The sequence below is a fragment of the Meles meles genome, chromosome 19 (assembly GCF_922984935.1).
Source record: "Meles meles chromosome 19, mMelMel3.1 paternal haplotype, whole genome shotgun sequence".
In the NCBI taxonomy this organism is placed as follows: domain Eukaryota; kingdom Metazoa; phylum Chordata; class Mammalia; order Carnivora; family Mustelidae; genus Meles; species Meles meles.
The window spans coordinates 638,646-646,143 of NC_060084.1; positions in this window are offsets into that span (position 1 = coordinate 638,646).

A 7,498-nucleotide genomic window follows, 5' to 3' on the forward strand; every position below is an offset into this window, starting at 1 on the left:
AGATGATCCCAAGAAGGCTTCTCTGCCCAATGTAGGGCTCGATCCCACGACCCTGAGATCGTGACCTGAGCCAAAATCAAAAGTCAGACACACTGGGGCACCTGGGTGGCTCAGTTGTTAAGCATCAGCCTTCGGCTCGGGTCATGATCCCAGGGTCCAGGGATGGAGCCCCACATTGGGCTCCCTGCTCGGCGGGAAGCCTGCTTCTCCCTCTCCCACTCCCCCTGCTTGTGTTCCCTCTCTCGCTGGGTCTGTCAAATAAATAAATAAAATCTTAAAAAAAAAAAAAAAGAGTCAGACACTCGACTGACTGAGCCACCCAGGTGCCCCGTCCCGTGTGGCTTCACCTCCTCTTTTCCTACAGCACTTAACAGGCAAATGCACAAACCGTTACAAACTATGTCCGGTGGTACAGAAGATGCAGACATAAACTGTCCCATAACAGCGCAAGGGACACAGACGCACGCACGGGATGTTCAGATGCTTCTGGAAACAACGGATATTGTTCACACCGGTGTGTTCCAAGTGCAGCCCGGACTGTCCTAAGGTGCTGACTGCAAGCCCCGAGGTAACCTAACGAACAACGAAGAACTTACAGAAAGAGGAAGAAAAAGGGAATTAAGACAGCATGTTTTATTTATTTATTTGAGGGAGAGAGAGAGCGAGAGCGCGCATGAGCAAGGGAGGGGCAGAGACAGAGGGAGAAGCAGGCTTCCCGCCGAGCAGGGGGCCCAACACGGGGCTCGATCTCAGGACCCCGGGACCGTGACCCGAGCTGAAGGCGGACGCGTCAACGGAGCCCCCCAGGCGCCCCGAGATGGTCCATTTTAAAAATCAACTAAATACAAAGACAGTAAGAGGAGCTGAGGGACAACAACAAAACACACCGAAGACTGGAAACAAGTCCAGAAGAGAACTGGGGTGGGTTTACAAGCATCAGACAAAACTGAATATAATTTAAAAATTGTCACAAGAATCTAAGGAAGACATTTATATTAATCTTGGAAGTCCGGTCTGTCAAGGAAATGGAACGATTACGGCCATATAAACACTGAACAGCAGAACCCCAAACCCAACAGAACGGAAGAGAGACACAGACGGCCGCACAACAATGCCTGGACGTGGGTTCCCCGTTTCCGTAATGGACCGAGCACCCGGACAGCAACGCGTGCAGGCCCGCAAGGACTGGTGCGCTGGGAGGCGGCCGCGCCAGCAGACGCCCACAGGACATCCCGACAGCAGCCACACCAACATCTTCTCAAGCGTACACGGAGCCTTCTCTGGGACAGACCCCCGGCCACACCGAACAGGAAGCCCCCGTAAGCTCAAAAAGACTGGGATAATACAGGTCTTCTCCACCTGCCATGGAAGGGAGCTAGAGATCCGGAACAGGAGCCCAGTGGAAAGTTCCAAGCGTGCAGGTTACAGACTGCGCTCCGAAATAACCTGGCAGCCCAGAACAAGTCACGAGGGAAGTTGCAAAACTACTTGAAGACTAGAAAACCGTTACAGGATGCAACGAAGGCATTGTGGGTGAGACCCAGAACTGGAGATGCCTACTGCATAGAACAGAGCCGTAACCTAGCTTCACACCTTCAGGAACAAGAAAAAAAGAGCAAACTAAACCCAAAGCCAGCAGAGGTGAGGCGAGTAGAGACGCGAGGGGATTGGTCGGGGCGGCCCGCCATCAGGGGGCGCGTCGCACCCAGCACGGCTTCCCACCAGCGCCGGAGGAGACGGGTCCTTGCACGCGGCCACCACTCCACTACCCGAACACAGGAAAGGAGGCCGCCCCCTTCTCCTGCAACGGCTCAGCCAGTGAGGGGCCCCTACACTTCCAGCTCCGCGTTCACTCAGCCGGACTCTGAGTTCTCAGCGGCCCCTCGGACCCCTCCTTCCTCCGGGGAAAGGCCTCCTCTGCTTTGCACCCGGCTTTGCCTTTATTCCAGAAGAAAGCCATTTTTGCTGGTAAAGTATCTGTTCGGTTTATTTTTTAGTTTAACACTGGAGATAAATAAAATGAAAAATAGAAAAAGAACCAACACAACAAGCTGGCTGGACAATTCTTTATACAGGCTGAGAAAAACGAGACTCAAATTACCAAAACTGGAAGTGAATGAGACAGCATTACTGGGTCTTACAGAAATACCAAAGGATAAGAAAATACAATGAAAAATTAAATGCAACCATATTAGAAATCCTATGAAATGGACACATTCCTAGAAACACACAAATTACTGAAACTGACCCAAGAAGCAACAGAAAATCCAAACATGCCCTATAATAAGAGACTAAATGTCCCACAAAAGGAAAGCCCAGGACCAGATGGCTTCGTGGGTAAACCCTACGAAATGTTAAAGAATTAGCACCAATCCACCCCACCCTCTCCCAAACCTCCCCCTAGGACTCATTTGTGAGGCCACCATAACCCTGACCACAAAGTCAGACAAAGACACCCCATGGGAAAAGTAATAAATCCGTGTCTTAAGAACACAGATGCAAATACTCTCAAAAAATACTAGGGAACAGAATCCAGCAGCATATTAAAATCTTTAGGGGCGCCTGGGTGGCTCCGTGGGTTAAAGCCTCTGCCTTCGGCTCAGGTCATGATCCCAGGGTGCTGGGATAGAGCCCTGCATCGGGCTCCTGCTCTGAGGGAAGTCCGCTTCTCCCTCTCCCACGGCCCCTGCTTGTGTTCCCTCTCTTGTGGTCTCTCTGCCGAATAAATAAATAAATAAATTCTTTAAAAAGATCAGACATCATGATCACGTGCGATTTACCTGACGAGTACAAGGAAGGTTCCACATACAAAAGTCAATTAATGTGATATACGATATTAATAGAAGGAAAGGAAAAATTCAAAATCATTTCATTTCATGATCAAAACACCGAAATTAGGAATGGAAAGAAACTATCTCGAAACGATACTGGAAAAACCCAAAGCCGGTCTCATCCTCGTGGTGTAAAACAGAAAGCTCTCCCTCTAAAATCCGGAGCAAGACAAGGCTGCCCATTTTCACCACTCCCGTTATAGCAGACTGCAAGTCCTAGCTGGCGCAATTAGGCAGAAAGAGAAATAAAAGTATCTGTCATTGCAGATAACGTGGGATGTGCAGAAAATCCTTAAAAACCACAAACACACAACATCAGAGATACCGGGGACACTCGAGCGGGCCTGGGTCGCTCGGGCAGACACCTGACTCTCGAGCCCCGCTCAGGTCTTGAACTCAGGTCACACTGTCACCTACGAGGTCAGCATCCCCAAATCACTATTTCTACGTGCTGGCACTGAACAATCTGGGAAGGAAACGTAATTTCTGGACAACAGCATCCAAACGAATGAAACACCTTAGAAGAGAGCTCCCTCCGGGGAGGACAGGACGGGCGCGCTCCGGCCAGGAAGCACTTCTGGGAGACGCGTGTCGCTTCCGAGCGGCCCCGCCGTGCGCGCGGGTCGGGTCAGCGCAGCCCCACCAACGCCTCCGCGCCCTCCGGGCGAGCCCAGAGGAAGTTCCCCGAAGTGCCGGGGCGGCCCAGGAGCGCGGCCGTCGTGGAGCACCCCGGGGCGGAGGGACCTGCAGGGCAGCTGCGTCCTCGAGAGCCTGCGGCACGGCGGCGCCGGGCTCAGGTCGCGGTCCTGGGGTCGAGCCCCGCCGGCCCCCGCCGCTCGCGGTCCGTCCGGCCCATCAACAAGACGACCTCGGAGCGCGCGGTGCGGCCGGAGGACAGACGCACGGGCCGACCCGACCCGACCCGAGCAGCCCGCGGACCGCGCCGCACGCCCGGAGACGCGCAGGTGCACGACTCGGCGGGAGACGACGCGGCTCTCGAGCGTCCGCGGGCGAAACAACGAGGCCGGACCCCGCCGAGCGCCGCCCGCGACCACGAACGCGAGCCGGGCCGCGCCCGAGCCCCGGCACCGACGCGGGAAGCGCTCGCAGGAGGCCGCAGCGCGCGTCGGGGTTTCGGTCCCGCAGGCGACCGCACCGCTGGGGGCCGTGGAGCCCGGACGGCCGCGCGCACGCGTGTCGGGGAGGCCGGGACCCCGCGCGGAGCGGCCAGGACCGGCCGAGACGGCGCAGGCAGCGCAGCGGACCCGCCGGCCGCTCGCTGGGACACCGGCCGCGCCCGGAGCCGCCGGGGGCCGGACGCCGCTTCCCGCGGGCCTGGGACGGCGGCGACGCCACGGGCTCCCGGACGCCCCCGCGCGCACTCGTCCCGCCGCGCGCGCCCGCAGGCTCCGGGGCGCACCCCGCCGTGGGGACCGCTCGGCCGCGGCCGCTCGCGGAGCCCAACACGCCCCGCGCCCCGGCGTCCCGCGAACGGCGTCGACTGCCCGCGCCGCTCACCTCAGGCCTGCGGAGGAAGACCCCGGCCGCGCCCGCGCCGCGCACACCTGCGGCCACGCTCCCGCTCCCGGGGCCGCGGCTCCCCCGCAGCAGCGTCGTCCGGCCACGCGCTCCCCGGCGCCCCGACGGGCCCCGCCGGCCACGCCCCCGACCACGCCCCCGGGCCCGAGTGCCCCTCCCGCCAGCCACGCCTCCGACCACACCCCACGCCGGCCCCGTCGGCCACGCCTCCGGCCACGCCCCCGCACGCGCGCCCCTCCGGCCGGCCACGCCCCCGGCCACGGACGCCCCGCCCCCGCACGAGCATCCCTTCGGCCACGCCCTCCGACCACGCCCCCACGCGAGCCCCTCTCCCGTCGGCCACGCCCCCACACGAGGACGCCCCGCCGGCCACGCCCCATGGCCCCTTCCGGCCTCCACGTGCCGCCGCGCCCCTGCACCCCCCGCGGCGCCCCGCCCCCGCCCGCTCCCAGGCCCCGCCCCGCCGCCCCAGCCGGGGGCCCCGCGCGGCCGAGCGCAGAGCGGCGGATGGAGGCGGAGGCGCGGGCGCTGCGGGCGGCCGGGGGCTTCGGCCGGGCCAGGCGCCTGCTGGCCGCCGCCTCGTGGCTGCCTTGCGTGGCGCTGGGGCTGGCGCTGGGCTCGGGGCCGCTGCTCGCCGCGCTGCCGCCGCACCACTGCCGGCCGCGCTGCAGGACGCCCGCGTGCCCCGCCTCGGCCCGGCGCGCGCCCCGAGCCCCTGCCTGCTGCTGCGCCGCCCCGAGCCCGCGGCCGGCGCCCGCCCCAACGGCACGCGGCCCTGCACGCGCGGTCCTTCGGCGCAGCGGGTCACCGAGGTGCGCCCCGGGGCGGGGGCGGGCGGGGGCGGGCGGGCCGGGCCGCGGCATCCCGCCTCCCGCTTCCCTCGTCCGCGTCCCCCTTCCAGCGCGCCCTGCCCGCGCCCCCGTCCCCCGCCCGCAGCCTGCGGGGGTGGGTGGCGGGGCTCCTAGGGGGGCGGACGGCGCCGCGGGGCCCCGGGAGGCGGTGCGGGCGCGGCGGGGCGGCCTGGAGGAAGAGGCGTTCGCGGACGGTAGGAGCGCAGAGCCGCCAGGGGGTCCGCGGTGCGTGGCGCGGCGGGGCCCACGAACGGAGCGAGCTGTGGCTTGGGGCCGTGCAGGTGTCGGAACGGAGTCCCCGAGACAGGCGGCTTGGGATCCCCGCGGCCTAGCGAGCCCCCCCCCGGGGCCAGCTGGACCGGGGCGCGGGCCGCTGGAGGGGTCTGCTGGGAAGAGATGGGGAGGGGGCGGCTGGGACCTCCCGGGCCCCTCTCCCTCGCCTCGGTCCCTCGGGCTGGGACCTGCCCAGCTGGGCTTCCCTCCCGGCCTCTGTCCCACTGCCCCAACTCTGACCCGGAGAGGACTGGCCCAGTGCGGAAACTGGGACAGGATTGCCACATCCCTGCCCGAGTCCCGAAACCGCCGGGCTTCTCCTCCTCCGCCCGCTCTGGTCCCGTCGCACCTGTCCTCCTGTTGGGACACAGACCAGGCCGCACCCCCCACCTTCCGTGAATGTTTGGGTTTTAAACTAGAAACTCGGAGAAAGTGTGACTCAAAGCGGTGTGTTAGGTCTGGGACAAGGCGTGGACACCTAGAAGGAGAGGTGGGGAAGGGCGAGACTGAGGTCAAGGGCCCTTGCCAGGAAACGCGGGTGAGCCCAGCCCTCGAGCCTGTTACCGGAGTCACTCTTGAGAGGAGCAGGTCGGGGGGGAAGGGAGGGCGAGGGCCTCGGCCCACGGGTGGGAAGCTTAGACCCGTGAGGAGTCACCCGTGGCTGCAGAGAGGTGAGTGGGACCCTGCCCGGAGAAGAACAGAACAGACGGGGGCTCCAGGTGGGTGTCCTGAGGACCCCTGTGCTTGCCCTCTGGGACTTCAGAGCAGGAATCGTTCAGATCTCCGCGGAGGACCACCAGAGGCAGGAGAGTGTGCTGTGTGACCTTGAACAAGTCGCCCACCCACTCTGTGGCTGTTTCCCCCATCCCCGGAGAGGAATTAGAGCAAGACCCCTAGAGCCCTTGGCAGCCTGACCCTCCGGGAGCTCCAGCACAGGGGAGGGTGGGCCTGGGCAGCCCACAGGTGACTGGTGTTCCCCATAGTGGAACCTCGTGTGTGAGGACAGCTGGAAGGTGCCCCTGGAGCAGACGAGCCACCACCTGGGCCGGCTGCTGGGCTGTGTCCTCCTTGGTGCAGGCTGTGACCGGTGAGGGGCTGACCTTTACCCTAGCTGTCCTCCCCTCATGCCCTTCAGGGTCCAGCTAGGTCCCCAAGCCGGCTGACCCTCAGCCACGCGTGTTCCCTGCCGCCCCCAGGTTTGGACGTCGGGCTGTGTTTGTGGCCTCCCTGGTGCTGGCCACAGGCCTGGGGGCCAGTGAGGCCCTGGCCACCAGCTTGCCTGCCCTGGTGGCTCTGAGGCTGCTTCATGGGGGGGCCTTGGCGGGCTTCGGCCTGGCCCTGTACGTGGCTCGTGAGTACCGTGGGTGCTTCTGGGGGGCACTCCCTCGGGTGAGGCCACTCAGCTGCAGGGCCAAGTAGGGGGCTGGGGAGGCCCTTCTCGGGAAGGCGGAGGGGCGCCCTCTGTTCTGCCGGTGGGAGGGGCCGGGGCTGGAGGAGGCCGCGACTGGTGCCCCTCGGGCCCAGACAGAGCAGCTGTCCCAGGAGGCCTTGGTCTCAGGCTGTTTCTGCTCAGGTCTGGAGCTGTGTGACCCCCCCCACCGCCTGGCATTCTCCGTGGCGGGTGGCCTCTTCTCGGTGCTGGGCACCCTGCTGCTGCCCGGCCTGGCCCTGCTCGCGCGGGACTGGCGCCTTCTGCAGGGGCTGAGCGCCCTGGTCACGGGGTCTTGCTCCTTTTCTGGGGGTAAGTGTGGGGGTGGATGGTTCCAGAACAGCGGTAGAGGCCAGTGTGTCACATTCCCCCATGCATGTGCGAGTGGTACAAGGACCCAGGAAGCCGTGGCATGTGCTCTCCCCCTGGGTCCTGGGCGGGGGCGTCAGGCTCGGTCCACCCTCCAGAGAGGACCCGTGGGCAACCTCACCCGACCCTGCAGGTTCCCATCGCTCTTCCCGGAGTCTCCCCGCTGGCTGCTGGCCACGGGACAGCCAGCCCGAGCCAGGAAGATC